Source organism: Protopterus annectens, chromosome 4.part1 (assembly GCF_019279795.1).
Source record: "Protopterus annectens isolate FY-2018-M chromosome 4.part1, PAN1.0, whole genome shotgun sequence".
NCBI lineage: Eukaryota > Metazoa > Chordata > Ceratodontiformes > Protopteridae > Protopterus > Protopterus annectens.
The window spans coordinates 242,027,201-242,047,683 of record NC_056734.1 but is presented as its reverse complement, the minus strand read 5'-3'; positions in this window follow the sequence as shown (position 1 = coordinate 242,047,683).

Here is a 20,483-nt window from a genome sequence, read left to right as displayed (position 1 = left end):
TGCTCTTCAGTTATTCCCACCCACCCGCCCTGTTTTTGTTTTGGTGTTAATCTTAGTGGCATTGAAACTGCCCGCCCCTCAGCCTGCCTCTGGGCCCATCTCATTTGCTCACTCAACTGAGTGCAGTGAGATCATATTCTGATTTCAGGCACTCCTACTGTGTACAAAGAGAGCATCTGGGAAATAGAAAAAAAAAATTAAGCTGATTTCCTGCCTTTCTTGTTAAGTGGTACATACTATTTGTAGGCTTCTGAGCCCCCAAGCCCTTCTGTGTTTGAGGGAAGCCTTCTAGATTTTTTTTTTCTTGTAACTAGCCAGTTTTCTAGTTTCAGCACTCAAATCTGTTTCTTTGATCTCAGCACTTGTTCAGAAAAAAAAAAAAAAAAAAAAAAAAATTTCATCTGCTTTTACTGTCCTTGTGTTTTTACCTACTTCTTTTTACTTTTGCATCATCTTAAAATACTCAATTGTATTTATTACTGCTTGGTGTAACTCATTCTAAGCCTTTTGGTTTAAACACTTGGGCTTCGGACCAGTTAGTTGTTTTGCACTGAGAGGGTTTGTGGTCTGCACTGTTGTGGCAGAACAGGTAGCTTACATCCTTCTAGGTTGAGAACTGCTGATTGAGGGCTCAGTGTCTGTTATTCTAAAAGTGTATTAATTCTGGTTTAAGCACTTGGGCTTTCAAACCAGTTATTTTACATTAAGAGGGTTCGTGGTCTGCACTCTTGTGGGAGGAGAGGCTGGACTCTGCCCTTCTGAGCTGGGAATTTCTGGTTAAAGGCTTATAGTGCATGCATATCTGAACTGTTTCTAACTGAAGTTGGTGCGCCTTGTTTGCTGTGGCATAGACTGGATTCGGGCCTGCTGGATCTAGCTTTGTTTGTGTAACTTGAGCACTAATCCAGACATTCTCTAAAGTATTCAATGGTATTTATTACTGCTTGGTTGTAACTTGATTAAAGTGTAGCTATCATTCAAGTCTTTTGGATTAAGCACTTGGGCTTCAGACCAGTTGTTTCACATTAGGAAGGTTTGTGGCAAGCACTGTGGTGGCAGGATAGGTAGCTTTCATCCTTCTAAGTTGGGAACTGCTGATTGAGAGCCCAGTGTCCAAGTGTATTAGTTCTGGTTTAGGCACTTGGGCTTCAGGCCAGTTATTTTACATTAAGAAGGTTCGTGGTCTGCACTCTTGTGGGAGAAGAGGCTGGACTCTGCCCTTCTGAGCTGGGAATTTTCTGGTTAAAGGTTTATAGTGCCTGAATATTTGAACTGTATCTTACTGAAATTGGTTCACCTTGTTTGCTCTAGCATAGACTAGATCCAGGCCTACTGAATCTAGCTTTGTTTATATGCTTGTTGTTTGTTTGCTTGTTATTTCCTGGAAGCTAATTCACCTAATACGCAACTTCTCAGCGCTTCTGTGGATCACTAGTGATATCTGCATTGCTTACTGTACTTATTTCCTTGTTTCACTTGAAAGAAAGTTACTGTTTGTCGTTTTGCATTTAGTTACTTGTAACACATTGCACTCAAGTTACCTGGCACTTGCTCACTAAAGCAATTATATAAGTCAGCACTAAAAATTAAAAGCACTACACCCTCACTCCCCACTGGCCCTTGTTTTCAATTAAGGATTTCCCAATATTATTCTAGCATGTCCAAAGGTCAGTTGTCAATCTCCTCTCCGGTCCAGCTGGTGAATCTGGGAATCTTGAGGCAATGTTATAACTGCCTCATGTACACAGACAACCCTCTCCTCCTCCCACATAACACAAATACTTGTAGAGATGCAGCTATTTAGCCAAACTGGAGGCTGAGCTCTCTCAACTCAGGACTGGCAAGACCAGACAGGAGGAGAAGGCAACTACACACACCACAAAACCAGCCTCACATAATGCTACCACTCCACTGAATCAAACACATAAACACACAAAGACATACTCGGAGGCTCTGAGTAAAATTTACCTAAACAGCAGAGGCCTCCAAAGCAGACACCCAAACAACTGCTACCTCAAGACACCCCACAAGCAACACATAAACCACAAAAGCAGTGTGCAAAGCAGTCACAGCCCTTAAGGCCAAATACAACACCAAACATACTTGTCATAGGTGACTCCATAGTCAGACACACTGACGTCCCACTCACCAGGCTGAACAAGGAGAGGGTCACAGTAAGCTGCCTATCGGGCTAGAATCCGCCACATAACACAAGCACTCGGGTCACTCCACAGCAAGTACAAATATGACACAGTCATTGTCCATGCTGGTGTGAACGACCTGAGACATACCTCCCTGGACTGCATGAAGAGAGACATAGAGGAGCTCTCTGATTATGTAGCCCAGGCAGGTATGACCCTAACCCTGAGCAGTATCCTTCCTTCACCAAGAATGATGCCACAATATAGAGACAAGATGATCAGCTTTAACAATTGGCTTAATGTCTGGTGTCATTCAAAGGGGATCCAGTGTCTGTCTGCCTGGGATGACATGCTTGACAAGCCACGCTGCTTCGCAAGGGACGGCTTGCACCTGTCACCCTGGGATTCGGATATTGGCTAAGGCTCTTGCCACCCCATAGTGCCTTTTAGGCAAGGCTCAAATTCTAAACCTACCACCCTAGAAAACAAAAATGGGAAGAAATTGAGGGTAATGCTGCTCAATGCCAGAAGTCTAAATCTCAAAATGCACGCACTCGAGGCCCTTCTCAGTATGGAGAACATCGATGTATGTGCTGTAACTGAAACCTGGTTCAAGGCTCCTGAGAGCACCCCGGCACTATTAGGTTTTACCTCATATCATGCGTTCCGCCCCAAAACCCGGACCACTCCACAAAAGGAGGGGTGTATCCATATTCATAAAGGATACTCACACCTCCAGGTTGGTGGCAACGCATGAAGCTTTGGAAACCATCCAGGTGCAACTAACCATAGGCAAAACTGCTCTACAAATTGTAGCATGCTACAGGCCACCCTCTCAAACTCAGGAACCCCACACAGCCTTCCTGAAGACACTGGAGGGTATAAATGTATCTCCAAACACCATCATATTGGGTGACTTCAACTACCCGAATATAGACTGGGAACATTACTCAAGCCCTAACTTTCTAGCCCAACGGTTCCAGGAGTTCATAAATTCAAATGCCATGGAACAGCTAGTCACTGTTCCCACGAGAGGAGAAAATATACTAGATCTCATTGTCACAAACATGGGGACAAAATGCTCCACACCGAAGTATATCCCTCATTGGTGAGATCTGATCATAAACTAATCTCACTGGAAATCCACATCCGCCCCCACCCCAAACAAAAAGACCATAGTGAAGAACTTCTCTAAAGCAAACTTCACACTACTCAAGACTGGTGTGGTATCCTTCAAGGCCCCTGAGTCAGAGGAAACCACAACCCAAGCTGCGGAAGCCCTTACAAATGCCTTCTATGAACACCTCCAGGACTGCATGGATCAGGCAATCCCAAATAAAACCAAGACTCTTTCCACAAAGGGCAAACGTCCAGTCTGGTGGACCCCAGCCATTAACAAACTTTACAATAAGAGGAGAAAGCTATTACATGATAGAACAAAATCCATAAAAGGGAAGTCACCCTGATCATTATTAGTAAAAAATACGAGCACTCATAAAATCAACTAAGGCCAATTTTGAGAGAAAAATTGCCATGGATTCAAAGGACAATCATAAGGCCTTTTTCAGCTATGTTAGGAACCTGGGTGGAAACTCACAGATATGCTCAGAATTAGTCCAAAATGATACAAAAATCACTGAACCCACAGACATTGCCAACATACTGGCAGACAGGTTCAGTGCAAACTTCACCCCTCTCCCCTAAAGGAGAGATAACTATCCCAGCCGAGTGTAGCCTCCCGGACATCTCAAATGCGCAGGTGAAAGCTGCTCTCTCTAAAGCTAAAACACAGCATCAATGGGACCGGATGGTGTCCCCGGCTGTGTGCTACACGAGCTAAATGAGGAATTAAACCCGCACATAAGGCAGCTGTTTAATCTCAGCCTTACCACAGGATACGTGCCCAAGGAGTGGCGTGACGGCAACTGTGGTCCCACTCCACAAAGGTGGCGCCTCACGGACCCTGGTAATTACGCCCCATAAGCTTAACAAGTCTAGTCTGCAAAGCTATGGAGAGGATCATAATGGAGCTCATAAACAAAGATATAGGGGACTTGCAGACATTGGACCCGACCCAGTTTGGCTTTGTCAAGGGAAGATCATGCCTTTTGAACTTGGTCGACTTCTTCGAAATAGTCACCAAGGCCATTGATGAGGGAAAGGCAGTCCATACAGCCTACCTTGACCTTGCAAAGGCTTTCGACACAATACCCCACTCGGGTATTGTAGAAAAACTTACCAGCTTAAATGTAAACCCATATGTCACAAGATGGGTTGCAAACTGGCTTAAGGACAGAACCCACAGGGTTAGAGTTGCTGGCGCTGTGTCAGACTCCAAGCCGGTTACAAGTGGTGCCCCACAGGGCTCGGTCCTTGGCCCCCTATTGTTTGGCATCTACTTCTCAGAAGTACAGGCCAACATGGGAGGACTTTGGCTGACAAAGTTTGCAGATGACTGCAAACTGGGCGCCATAGTGGAAAGTGCATCGGACACGGATATCCTTCAGAAGGGACTCACTGAAACAGATAGCTGGTGCCAGAGCCATGGCCTGAAGTTAAACGCCAAAAAATGTATAGTCATACCCTTCGGGAAAAACAAGGTAACCCCAAGCTACCATATAGGTGGCAATCCACTAAGCACAGAAGAGGTTATCAGGGACCTGGGGACCCAGGTTGACAGTGGCCTTTCTTTGACACTCACATTGCTAAAGTGGTTAGAAAGACCTTCTACATTGCCCACCTGATCATGAAGGGATTCACATCCAGATCTAGTGAGGTCATTGTTCCCCTGTACTCTTCACTTATCAGACCAATGATCGAGTACAATGCCCCATTCGGGATGTATCTCACCCGACATCTGCAGCAATTGGAGAGACCCCAAAAGTTCCTCACCAAAAGGATAAAGGGACTCCAAAATCTGTCATATGCTGCCAGATTGAAGAAACTCCAGCTCTATTCAGTCGCATACCGTCTGCTCAGAGGTGACATGTGCCTGACATACAAGGCCATGTCCAACCCAGAATTAATGGACATGCTCCACCTCAAAAAATCCAAATCCACCAAAACCACTAGAGCAAGCGACTTAAACCTTAGCACGGATATAAATAGGACGTGCTGGAGGGATAGATTTATCACTCAGAGACTCCCTATGCTGTGGAATAAAATCCCGGTCCATGTGAGGCAGAGCACCTCGCTGACTCTGTTCAAGAGAAATCTAGACCTGTGGATGGGAGATCGTAGGTTTACCCCGGGAATCATCTCTGGGTCACTGCTGGACAGAGGCACAACAAACTAATGGGCACAGTATTTTTTCATATAAGGGGTGGCATAAGCCACAATAATTTGGGCTAGGCTTATAAATGCCTTAGGGCAGATAGCCTAGTATAAACCTATGAACCTATGAACCTAATATCATTAGACAAGACAGACCACTTCATAAAGGGGGTGGAACTGCCTTACTGTACAAGTCCATCTTAACTGTCTGTCAGTTACCAAACTCCTACCCCTCCCTCAATAATTGGGACATACTTATCTCATAACTTCAACTTCACCCTAAAAAGGTCATCACCACAATTGTGATCTATATTCCACCTGGTAATACACCTGCTAGCCTTGAAGACTTCTTATCCTGGTGTTCTTCCACATACTCACAATAAACCCTTATTCTGGGGGACTTCAACCTAGATTGGTTCACCTGTATATCAGAACCACCAAGTAATCTAATAAATCTCCATGGCTACCAGCAGCTAGTCCAAATTCCAACTAGATGTGATAAAAAATCTAAAAGGGAATCCATCCTTGACTGGGTCCTAACTAACAACCCCACATTGTACCCTCACACAGGCAGTCTCCCAGACACCTTAAGTGACCACAACATAATATACTTTATACATAGCAGAACAAGCATATGCAAAACCACTAACTATATATCCACTAGAAACACAAAAAAAATCTCTCCTGAGGTCCTCAACACTTTACTCTGTAACTGTGACTGGACCCCCCTAAAAACCCTCCCACTTGACCAGGCTGTAGCATATTTCAACAAAACATTTCTACAACACCTAGACAGTGTCGCTCCATTGCGCAAAATCAAGGTTAGAATGTCTACAGACCCCTGGCTCAGTAAAGAAACTAAACAAATCCTCAAGTCCAGTGACACTGCCTGACTTTACTATAAAAAAAACAAAGAAACACAAAGCCTAAGTACCAAGAACTGTGCAACCGTGCAAAAATATGCATTAGGCTGGACAAAAAATCCTACTACACAACATTACAAACTAAATACCAACACAACCCGCAAAAATTTTAGAAAAATGTAAGCAAGCTACTAAACTCCACCCAAAAGGCTACCCCCAAACCAACCACCCCTGACACTAAAGTTCCCATCGAAACACAATTCAACTCCCACTTTGTGAATTCAGTTCTATCCTTAATATCACAAGACAGTTCCTTCCTCACTAACCCCCCCCAACACAAATAACACTAATACAAGCTTTACCCTCAAAACAGTTTCCACCACTTCAATCAAAACCATGCTCTCCAAACTAAAAACCTCATCAACAGCAGCCGACCTGCTCCCCAGTTATTTCTTGAAACTCACAGCAGATGCTATTGCTATCCCAGTCTCCACTCTCATAAACAGATCAGTTGTTGAAAACTATGCGCCCAAACTCTGGAAAATATCCTGTTATACCCATACATAAAGACGGGACCTTCACTGAACTTAATAACTACAGACCCATTGCTTTACTCTCCCTCCTGGCCAAAATCCTAGAAAAATGCATCCATACCCAGATGCTAAACTATCTCTTAGACAGCAACATCCTGTCAACTACTCAGCATGGTTTCAGACCTGCCCATAGTACCACTACAGCCCTCCTCTGCTTCACAGACACAGTAAACCATCTCAAAAATAAAGGCCTACAAGTGTCAACTCTTTTTTGGATATGTCCAAAGCATTTGACACAGTCTCACACCAAATCCTGCTAAACAAACTAAACCAATATCATCTATCAAATTCCACTCTTATCTGGTTCCAAAGCTACTTAACTGACAGGTACCAAGCTGTGAAATGAGAAAATTCTCTCTCTCCTCAGCTGCCCATAACTATAGGAGTCCCATAGGGTTCTATCTTAGTACCACTACTATTCACAGTCTTCACAAATGACCTCCATACCTCCACACAGCATGCATCTATAATTCAGTATGCAGATGACACTACCTTAATCTGTGCTGCACAAAACATTCCCACCCTGCTGCAAACAACTCAACTATCTTTCTCTGACGTTGAAAACTACCTTACCAAAGCACTTATCCTCAATCCAAAGAAAACTCAGCTTATGATTATAACCAGTTCTAACAAAAACACTAACAGTCAATTCACTATCTACTCCACAAATGCTACTCCAATTGCTCCAGTGGCACAGGCTAAGCTATTGAGAATAGCCATAGACTCCCACCTAAAATTTGATAGTCATCTCAACTTAACTATTAAAAAAGTACATGCCAAACTGGGGTCGCTCTACCGTATCAAACCATTTTTTACCAACAAGACAAGATCAGCCATTGCTCGCTCCCAACTTCTATCCACCCTACTCTATGTATCTCCCATTCTGACTAATCTCAACAAAACTGAACTAAGCAAAATGGAAGCCTGCTATAACAGAATTGCCCGCTTTGCTGCAAATTGCTCATATAGAACTCATCACTGTACTGCTTTGAGACAGCTCCACTGGCTTGAACTGCCCAACCTCCTAACCTACCATCAGCTCTGCCTCTGTCATTTTATCTATTACCTCCCCAATACGTGTCCTGCCCTCAAAAACCTAGTACAACATCACTCAGCCAAAAGGCCTCTTAGATCATCAAGCAAACTACTACTAGAAGTCACCAACAGCTACAATAGCTTTGGAGGTGCACTATATATTAGTTCAGTGGCTAAGAAATGGAACTTTGTCCCTACTAGCATTCAAAACACATCATTCAAAGCCTCCTTTAAAGACCTCATCAGGCAACATCTCAAGCAAAGTTGGCAGTGTCATGATTGCTCCCCAGGCTAATGAAAGCAGGTAACATATACGTACTAAATCTAGAGCACTTGATAATAGTTTTCAATCTTACTCACAAACACTGGCTAATCTACATGTATGTACTGTACCTGTGTACTATGTATGTATTCTACCTATGTTCCAAATTTCAGCTGTACACCACAAATCTATTAATTACCTTTATTTTTAAAATTAATACTTTTTTGTTTGTTCTCTCCACTGTAACTGTTTATGTGCCGCATACCACTGTAAAACATGTCTCTTGTAATTTGTGTGTATACTGATCATGTCTAAATAACTAAATGTGTCTGTAATTTTTCTTTGTGGAGCTTTTCTCCCCAGGCCTTTGCTGAAAAAGTACCTTTTCGGCTCAGTCAGACACCCCCGGTTAACAAATGTAAAATAAATAAATAAAATTACTATTCAGAGAATGCAACAATAAATGCCATACAATACCAGAGTAAACACAACCAGTCCAGGATTTAAAGATTTATTGTCAGGCATTTACAGTTTTATTTAAATATGACCTATATGGAACTATTACTGTCATATTGTCTGGTTTATTCAGTACAACCCATACACAGTTTTTATATTGCCAGGTGACTTTCTACTACTTTATATTTATTTGGTATGACTACTACAAGCAGGATTGTTACTCACCAACCTCGCGACACAGCCTTTGCAGCCTACTAGCATGGGCTTCCTGATTCACAGCCCACTCAGCTGCAGCTGTAAGGGAATTAGAGAATTATTTAGGCATACCTATATATCATATACACAGGCTGGAGATTAGTAAACAGTTATTAGTATGAGTACTTACACACTGCTGGGACATCACCCTTCTACCTTGCTTCTTGGAACCACTCATCCAAGAGCTCCCTCTTTCTCTGCTTCAAGTCGGGATAGTGGTGCTGGACCTGCTCACCAGTCCAAGGGATATCAGTGGCACTGGTGAGATCACAGGCAAGATGGTCCCAGGCTTATGCTTTATATTGGGAGCCTTGGTACTGACCCTGCAATAGTCTCTCATCATGGTTATGTACCAGGAGTCCTACCATGACCTTGTACTCCTGTATGCCCCAGAGCTGCGCACGGAAGTGCATGCCCTCACCCACTCCTGCCATACTGTCTACAGTGGGAAGCTGCAACCAGTTATGAGCTGTATTCCCGCCTGTGGGGTTTAAATACTGCAATTTCCTGCCCTTTGCCATGATTGGACAGTTTTGAATATGCTGAGCTAAGCTAAGCTATGGGCAAACCTGCATAGCTAAAGTTGGCAGTGCTTAAAGGGACAGGTTCAGCACTGCTTACCGATGGGCAAATCCACTTAGCTGGGCTACTCATTGCTTAGCAGTCATATTTACACAATGCTTACACCTGGTAAGCAGAGCTGTGCAATGCTTATCATTGCTTATTTTTCATTTTATATACTATCTGCTGTATGGCATTGATTCATCATTCATTGCATATTATAAATTTGTTTACTGTCCCTGACATCCCCCAATGTGCTTTCATTACATTTATTCATGTTTGACTATACTGTATGGGGCACTTGTGTTTATATGGGGGTTTCACAACTTTATTAAACTGACACCTCACATCTGGACCTGGTTAACAAATATGTTATTTAGTAGCTAATAATAAAAAAATGTTTATGTACTGTTTTCACATGTAAAATGCAAATTGGTGACATTGGTAATCAAACCAGGAATGGTTGCTTGCAAAGTGTAAGCTCTACCCACTACACTATTGCTGTATTGTTTATGGTGGATTTCTCTTGCTATTTAACTTCTTGTGCTGGTTACACTGGACTAAGCTTAGCTAAGCAACGGGCACACATGCACAGCTGCGCTTAAACTTTATCGCATTTATAAAAAAAAAACACATTTGTTGTCTTATTTTATTTGTACCCTTCAGAATATCCCTGCTAATGCTGAACCTGTTATTCTATCAACTTTCTGCTTTGTGGAACAATTGTCCCTTTTGGCTTTGTCCACATTCCTTACTCTGACAGGTTGGGAGATGTGCGCTATGTGCTTATGCTACCTGTGTTATCCCAACAACGATTGACTTGGTAGGGACAATTGTCCCTTATGGCTTTGACCAGATTTGTTATCCTGACTGGCTGGGGGTGTTACAAGCATTCTTGCTCAGTTTAAATTGCTGAACGGCAATTTGGAGTGCAGAGGGTGTGTGTATTGTGAGAGCTCTGTTCTCAGACATGCCCCCTGTGCTTGTACATAGAACCATGTCCATTTTAGAGCATGGCAATGCACCTTTATAAATATGTATGGCATGCTGCCATGCTGAACAGGAACGGTCTTTGCTTTGCAGGAATAACTTATTCCTGAACAGCTGCATGCTGAATCCCAGGGATGGTATTGGTAAGGTGAATTTGCATAATGCTTTAGCAAAACATATTTCTCTGAACCCTGGGCATTGGTTTAAATATATGATCATTGATCAAGTGATTAATGAAATAAGGGGTGGCCCTTGGACATTATGGTTAGAAAAAAGTAAACTTTAGTGGCAATTGAGGTTGAATGCCTACAGCTTTCCCGGATTTAACGATTATTGTTCTCTTTATTGTATCTTAAAGCTTTGGAAAGATAAGACTTTTATATACACATTTTAATATATTATATATAGAAAATATGTATATATCTTTGTATAGTTTTTGTTAGTTTTAAATTTTGTAGTTTATTTTTGCATGTTCATTTTAGGTGCATTTAGGTTTATTTGTTGTCGGCTCATTGAAGTCATTAATAGGTTTCATATAACCCTTGTATTTGGTTATTTAAGTTGATTGTTCTGGCTGTGATTTTGTACGATGAAGTCCTAGTTATTGTAGTGGATGAAAGCGCTAATCTTTTGATTAAATTAATTATATATTACTTGAGCATTTTATGTTCTCTACCTGTACCATAACATTTTTATTTTTTGGTTTCTTAGTTTGTTGCTTTTGGTTTATGGTTATTTGGTTCACATTCAAAATGCAATATTGCTTCCAAATCAAGGAGCTTATTGTTAAGACTCCAAGCATAGGAAAGAGACACCCTTAAAACTGGGATTAGATTTTTCTGTTTGCTTATTTTTTTAAGTCAGTAAGTTCATTAGAGACAATTAATTTCCTCTAGTGTTTGTAAAAGGTTTAAGCTACTCCTCCAAAATTTGAACTCATTTGATATGTGAAGAAAACCCTTGCATGATATGAACCATTAGGCACTATCAACGAATAAATGTTTATTCTACAGTCCATCCAAGATTAATGCATGCCACAACCAGTATTATAAAGTACAACCTGTATTCTGGGTAAAACACTAACTAGTCTCAAGCTTTTGTAGTTATATTCAAACTAATAAAGCAATAAAACAAATAATTCAGTTTAAAAATTATATTTCAATGATACAATCACTAGCCACTCTCTATATCAAGTAATGACAGGGTAATGGTCAAATGCTAGCATTAATAAGTACTTTTGATACATAGTATTGTTTTAGCTATCCTGGAAATGTGGACAAGGTTTTAAATAACTACATTGAATGACTGTGTTTAAGGACATTTGCCTATTGTTGTATAAGCAATCACAGGTCGTCATCTGTGCAAATGGACACCATCACTGATGTTCACTCTGCATGCCACAAGTATTTTTTTTCTGGTACCAGTTATGAACTCATGTATTTAAAAAATGTCTTCGTAAAGATAATTATTTAATATATTGTTGCACTATTTTAATTAGATTAAACTTTCATATAATCATTACTTGAGGGTACTTGGTCACCCTCCACCCACAGCCACAATCAGTTTGTCACAAAATAGACTTGTATTCTTATATGATAACTGAATGCAGCAGTCACATCTGACACAGTGCTACAAGCAAGGAATGCATACCCATTCTACCATCAGATGTCATTGTAAAAATAAAATTAAAATGTTGTTGGCCTTCTTCTTCAGTTCAACACAGAAATTCCAACCCATATTGTGACTTTAATTCTCTATATTCAATTACAGACATACATCATAAATTATAATTCCACTGTTCATCAAACGCCTGAAACATGTCTCCCTACCATACAATATGATATGCACCAGGAATAGCCATTTGGCAGTTTTAACTGAATCAGAACTACCCATTTGGTGGTATATAAATTGGCTCTAGATTATTTGTTAATGTTGACTGCTGTCACCAAAAATGGTGCTTGGATATTTGCCATTGCAGTATAGGACAAAGACCAGGCATATGCTGACCTATGCCAGTGACCCATGCTAATGATGACTGTGGCCTATGTGCCACTATTGATCATTCCCAACCCACCATAAAGCCTTGCAGTCTTGGGCCAATAATTTACTAGCTAGCTGGTGTTTAATTTCCCAGCCTTAGGTTACCAGGTAATTCTGCTGAGTGCAGGCTGGGCATAAAACCAATCAACCTGACAAAATGAACTAAGGGAGGCATAAAACCAATCAACCTGACAAAATGAACTAAGGATTTCTCTAATGAATATAGCTGCATTGATAGGATGTAGCTTAGAAGTAGATGAGATCATGGTAATGAGGAAATAGAATATCCTATGTTCACAGAAGGCAAGGTAGAAAGGCAGTGCAGAAAAGTCTCTTGGTTTGAGATCCAGAATCTACCACTCAGCTGGAGGACAAAATAGAAATTGTGTGGAAATTGTGATAAGACTGTATCTTCTGAAGATAATGATTAATGTCATCAGAATTAGTTATAGACTTATGGCAGTCAGACTCCATCAGAAAGATAAGACAGTCTTCATAACCTCAGCTTATGCCTGACAGAAAGGCTGTGATGGTGAGGAAAAGATGACATTCAGGTGGCAATGGCAAGACCTCCTAGACAGAGCAGGACAAAATGAATTAGTGTTGATAATGGGAGACCTGAATGCCCACATCAGGACAGAAAAAACAGCATATGAGGACTGCCTTGGTTCACATGATTGACACAACAGGAATAATGAAGCAGAGGCCATTCTAGTCATCAGTCTGGCAAATGGCTTTAAGGTTGTCAACACTTTATTAACCCACCAAGACTATCATACGATCACATATAAGTGTGGTCAATGTGCAAATCAAGTAGATTTCCTCCTAGTAAGGGAAAGGCCTTGGGTTTAAATCACATATTGCAAAATCATCCCAATGAAATGGTTAGTCCCCAACAAACCAATAGTGACTATACTCAGCTGCAATCGGTGGTCTGAGGTGGTTATATGGTCAACAGAGACTAGTATAAAGACCTGGAAGCTGAGTGGAGTGAGACCATAGAAGTTCGAGGAAATACACAGAACTCTAACACCTCAGGAAGAAAAGGAAAAAGGTGGAGCCAAAGATGAAAGGCAGTCTAATATCTCAAAACAGAATATGTGAAGATGTTAGAGTGAAGCAAGAAGGAGATAAGACAGAAGTCAAAAGGACAAAGCATAAGGCATCAAAGAAATTCTATCAACTTTTGGAAAGTGACTCATCAGATGGTACAAGGAAAGTCTATCAGTTCACTAGTGAGAGACTGTCACCATGAGGTTATTACTTAGATGGCACAAGGCTGCAAAGACATTAGGAGAGGAGACCCAGGAGTAGAACCTTAGAGGTGTGTGGGTAAAACAAAGTAGATAATATTCGTATATGATGGGGTGTAAAGCAGTGCAGAAAGATTTTTTGGAAATGAAAGCAATATGGCATAACATATATAATAAAGAAGTTAAGGAGTTATGCCTTTGCAGAGCAGATGGAGGAAAATATGTTTTCGAAAGGAAGAGAAAGTATAACAATGGATAAGGCTGGTAGTAGGGAGTAAGGTGGTAGGAGATGGGTTAAAAGATATTTAAAAAAATCAAATAGGATGAAGTATGGATAGACAGATAGCAAACAGAAAAGGGAGACAACACGAGAAGGGAATGAACATAATTGAAAATTATAATATGAAAGGAAGGTAGTTTCAATATATATTGCAATGAACAAATACAAAACTGATTTTCAACAGTACACAACTATTACACAATATATATGGTGTGAACTGATATAATGGAAATGTTTGAACTATGTGCTTGAATGACTTATGATGTCTATTTTATATGCCAATAAAAATGATTTAAAGAGAAAAAAAATATCAAGTGCCCTCATGTGTCCCATTACCCAAGTGCCAAAATACATTTTATTTTGCTTAGTGTATTTTATAAAGCATTATTTCAAAGCACTTGATTTATTAGGTTATAACTTTCCCTCACACATTTATAAAGAAATAAAACAATCTGACCTGCCTGTCCAATTTAGCACTTTGTCCACATTTTGCTTTAATTCTGAAACATCAGTTGAGGAGCTTCTTAAGTAATTATAAATCATCATTTTATTCAGAAAAATGTTTGTGCACATAATATGTACTAAATAAGCAACCACCTTATATTTTTTGTAGATTTTCTGTACCACAAACTCTTTGCAAGGCTTCAGATACTGCAGTTTGACATAGATTAACAAGGTACCAGTCATAAAACCTGCACTTTCAGTGGTTGCAGTACTGAAGGTCAAAACTCATATCACTCACCAGGATGCCTCCCTTATAAACTGAATTTTAACCCCAAAGCATAATAATGTAAATCCAAACTGTCAGACATCTGTTGATACATAACTGTTGCCACCTCTTCATGAAGGACCCATATAATAATCTGTCTCCCAGTCTTCTGCTTCATGGACCAGATCCACCTTTCCCTGTAATATCAGCATAATTATTCCCAAACACAGGCAGATATTGTAATATACTCTCATCTGCGCAGGCACTCTGTACTTTTTATATCCAATTTTTAATTCTGTACCTCCCGCCTATCTAATCACCACAGTAGCTATGCCCATTTCTGTTCCATCATGAGACAGAGAGCTTGCCATCACATGGCAGCCATTAGAGACTTTCCTGTTTTTACCCCTCCTGCAGCTGGTGTGCATACTCATAGACGAAGACTTTCTATGCATTCCACTGTGACTGTTCATTTTTAGGCATGAACTCCACTAAACTTACCACAGGAAAATGCTTTGGCAGAGCCAATCACGCATCCACAGTCCATACTCTGCATGCCAACAACCTCTGATCTGTTCTCATCCACCCTTTCTCCTTCACTCATCCTATCAATTCTAGATCATCTAGGTCATTGTCAAATTGTCATACTTCTGAATCATGGAGCAGACAAACTCTTCATCTTTGTGTAATATTTCTAATTTACTCTGCAATGAATATTGACAATTTTCTCATAGGATCTGCCAATATTTTATCACCAGCCACTGCATCAGCCCCTAGAACATCATATAATGTTATTATGTGTTAGGCAGACACACTGTCACCCTATAACTCAGACTTCTTACTCATTCTGAAATTATCTGAACTCAGTACCATCTCTACTTCCTGTGTGCTGCAGCTTTCACTAAGAGCCAATTCACTTCTGGCCTCTTATGGAACAGTATGGAATTTCTGTCAGTTTAATGGCCAAATTTCCTTAGTCACTATGAATTCCATCTGTAGTCTCTCTTTGGTCTCTTCTTAAAATAGGTCATACTTAGTGATACTAACCAGGTTAAAAATAAATACACTGATAAATGACTCTGTATCTAAGTTGTATCTGTCTTGGGCTGGATTCAATAAAGCCTACATCATGCGCTAAAACCATGTGTGCATCATGGCGAGATATACACATGATAGCGTGCCATTTTGTATTCAGTAAGCAGCTCTACATGCTGCGTAGAGCCACAAAAACATGGTAAACATCATGGCATGCTAATTACAGCATAAACAGCTGAACAGTATGCTAATCAACCAATCCAATATGGAGGAGCTAGTCAACAAGCTATAAAGCAATTTTACAGAATCAGAGCAGGTTTTCCCTGTGAATTCCAAAATCTTTTGAAATACAGCCAAGGAAACCAAGTGTACACAGAAACAATGCTAGGGGCTGCTAGTGCTCTTATGCATGTGTATGTGCAACAGGCCCAAGTCTATGCTGCTGCTGCTGCTAATAGACCTAGATCAAGAAGGAGAAGGGAGTTTAGACCCCATTTAACATTTCACAGTCTGCAGGATATGCAAATTGTAGACATGTATATGGTGGATAAAGACACACTACAGGAACTCTGCAACCTCTGCCATCCTCAACTGAGAACAAGAGCAACTGAGGGGAACCAATACATGTGGAGGATAAGGTATGTGTAGCATTTAGAATATTAGCAACAGAAGCGCATTACCCTGAAGTCTTGGGTGCCATAGACTGCATACATATTGAAATCAAAGCACCATTCTGAGGAAGAGGGAAGTGTGTACAGAAACAGAAAGGGCTTCCCCTCCATCAACTGCCAGGTCATGTATAATGCTAAGGGAATCATCTTGAATACATGACCTGACAACCCAGGCAGTTACCACAATTCCCAAATTTAGCACAACTGTCAACTCAATCATAGGTTTTCTAGGGGGGGATATCCCACATGATCATTTACTGGAGAATACAGGTTATGCACATGAACTGTGGTTGATAACACCCATCAGAAATGCACATCAACGTATGGAAGAATGCAATAATACGTCACACGCTCAAACAAGAAATATCATAGGGCATGTGTTTTGGCTGCCAAAGTCATGGTTCTGGTTCCTAGATACATCAGAGGAACCCCTGCAGCACAATTCCCATACTTTTGTTCACATTTTTACCATTTGTGCTATCCATCACAATATTATTCTGAGAAAACAGCTTCAGCAGGAAAACCAAGGGGAAAGGGCACACATCTCACCACCACTGGCAAGGTCACCATAGACACATGAAGGTGAGGAGGGAGGAGGATCCACCAGCTGCTATGGGTTTAGGCAGACATAAGCATGCACAATGTGCCCACATCCTGGCCAAGAGGCAATGCATAGCACATATGTTCTCCTCCTAAGGGGGTAAAACCTTTAGCGTTTGCACATACCTACAGTAACACTGATGTCAGGCAACACTGACAACCTTTACTTACCCATGTAATGGCTGTGCACTGATAGCATCACACAGACTCAGCCCAGAAGTTTATTAAGGTAAGTGTTGAACATGGAATAAGAAAAGAAATGTCTAAGAACTCAAGTGAATGGCAGATCCTTGCATGCTGTTACTTGCTAATGTAACTAAGTAGAAGGCATGTGATTTAAGGTTGTTGTGATTGTAGCATATCACACTCACACACAAACCGGTGTTTTGTCCAAAACAAGGGATACCAATGGAGTACTGAATTGTTTACCACAGAAATACCAGGATGACTACACAAATGCAAGAGTAAAACTCTTGAAACCTAACTTTTTCTGTGGCAACACAGAAACAGTACTTGGATTCCCTACTCCCAAAACAACATGGAAATGACAGTTTGTACAATCCAAGGAATAACACATAATTCACTTGTTACAAATGCTTTCAACACAATTATCAAAAAATGTGTACACATTTACAACACAAAAGTCAATTGCATATGATTGCTAGTCACTTCTCTCTGTGCCCAGCACTCCCCTGGTGGTGTCTATGAGCCATCTTAAAAGCATAACAGCCCTGTGTCATTGGCAATATAGTACTTTACAATTCCACAAAATAAGATAGAAGACTGTAGGATAACCAGTTTTAACAATAACACTTGTAATGACAGTTAATAAGGCTATCTGTGAAACTCCATGCCTGCCAAAAATGCCTACTCAGAGAGTGAACTATAAGAAGTGCATACAGTTAAAAGTCTCCTTTTTAATGCATATGTATAAAAGTTCAAAAGTCTCATTTTTAATGCATATCTATAAAAGTTTTCTATGTAACATATTAAATGTAGCATGTACTTGAAAAATACGATAATATATCCTAGCATCATCAGAAGCCTTCTGTGCAGATAAATCAAAAGGAATATCAGTCCTCTGTGTTCTCCAAATACACAAGTCTACTCACTTTCAAGATACCTAGCTACACGGTTACCTTCTTATGGTGTAGATTCAGGCCTCTGAGTATGGTGAAGATGCAAATGAGGTATGAACTCATTAGAATTTCTGAATCCTAACCTTTTGACTTTGTGTAGCAGATGCAAACATAACATAGGCACTGCCTCAATGTTTTAATGGACTGTAACTGTGAATGCTCACCAGTTGGGAGAAAGAAGGCACAACAGCAATTCAGACTCCTTTACCTGCAGTGGGTATGTCATTGTCAGAAAAATATTCATTTTTATATATGTCTAATGCTTATTAGAAGCTAAAAGGGTTAACACATTTTCATTCTATTTTATATACAGTTTAATTCTGTATGAAATTATAAGATGCTTTTTGAAACTGCAGTATGCTTTCTGAAACTTGCAAGATGCCCCCTGACCTAGTAATTGCTAGCACAGCAAAATTCATGTTTATGCCTTTTGGAAATGTACTGAGAAGCAGGTGATTATCTGCTAGGTCAAGAAGTAATAAATGAAAACAATACCATATTCTATAATGTTATGATTTTGAACAATTAGCTCTGTTCGTGTTATGAGAACATGCACAGCTGCGGAAAAGAAGAGATACATAAGACAAAGGACTGCTTGAAGAATCTGTACTTGCTTTGTGCTCGAATTAGCTATAGTTACCTATAGTTATATATATATATATATATATATATATATATATATATATATATATATATATATATATATAGTTATATATACCTTGAATGGAAACATAACATAGTGGAAAACTGTATCTAACCGGTGGTCACCAAGGCCACGCTGTTTTTCTTAGGAAGTTGTTCATAAAATTGATAGTGCAAGCAGGAAAATTATGGATAAACAGCTGCTATGTAATGATGATGTTAAAACTTGTGATCTGTTACGTCAGCTTGGTAGGCAATGTCTTGTTAGAAAGTGTATAAAGACAGACTTACTTCCTGATTTTAGTTAGACAAACTCTGTATTAGCACGTTTTTGTCTCCTTGCTGCAAGATTAAAGTGCCTTAACCTGAACCTACCGTGTATTGATCATTTTTAAAGTTTATTTTTCCTTTGACAGATCGGTCCTTCAAGCCGGAAACATATCTCGCTCTTGCTCAAGTCAGATGGGCCCGGTGGCATGAAACCATACGGGGAAGAAGCCACATCAGTTCTTCTGCTTTGAAAAGACCTCCAACTGAATTGTCGTTCAAAAGAGGCCAGCCACTGTTTCTGATCTGCAATTGGAGGACGAGTCAACAGTTCCGGTGAAGAGATCAATCACGGAGGCTCAGGTAAGGAGGATTTTACCTTTTCTTTGTTTCAGATCAGGGACTTGTTACAGTATTTGTTTTTGTCAGGGGATTTTCTTGTAAATCAGAGACAAAAAAGATTGCTGTCTTGTCATAGATCAGGGAAACAGGATAGGTAGGCAGTTATTCTAGATAAACTGTGAAGAAGTGTAAATCGTGGTACCACGTGATAAAAAGGGTTATGTAACAATTTCTAACTAAGTTAAGACAACATGGCAAATAAGTGCACAAAGAGTTCCCGAGATCCACCTTTAACCGGAGACGCAAAATATATGCAATTACAGCGTGCCGACAATGTTAGATACTATACAAAATGGGTTAATAAATACAAATTTGATGGCAAATTACATAAGCCTTCACTTATCAAACTTGTCAAACAACTTAAAACAGATGCAAAAGGTCAGATAAAAAAGCAACGTCAATTAGGAGTTCCTCAGGCACACAGGTGGCTTGAGGAAGCAAACCGCAGGGAACAAAAGAATAAAAATTCAAAAGCAATGTTTTTAGATAAAGAAGACAATAACTTGATAATAGCATCGGCCCCTCTACCCCCTCCACTTCCCTTACCAGAATATGAAGTGAGTGGACAAGCTGATCCACCTCCGCTATATCCAGCTATCCCTGCAAAACCAAAACCGTTTGTCAGAGATCCTATCGAGACTAGGTCTCAAACATGCAATTTAAGAGGGGATATTGAATTGTATGAAATAAATAAAAATTCACAAGCTATGAGTGAAGAAGAGATATATCCACTCATAGAAGTACCAAATCCACAGGCAGGACAGGACCCAACTCTTCTAGTATATAGACCGTGGACACCGGAAGACATCCGGAAAGCCACAGAGGGAATTCCCCATCCAAAAGTTAATTTTAAAAAATTCTTAGAAGACTTACAGGGCATGAGGTTAAGTTACCATTTAAATGGAGAGGAAGTAGAAAAAGTAGTCAGACAGATTGTAGGTCCAGATTGGCACATGATCAGTGGCAACTGGAATCCCCGTGACGCAGAACATAGGCCACTCCCACATAGTAACGCA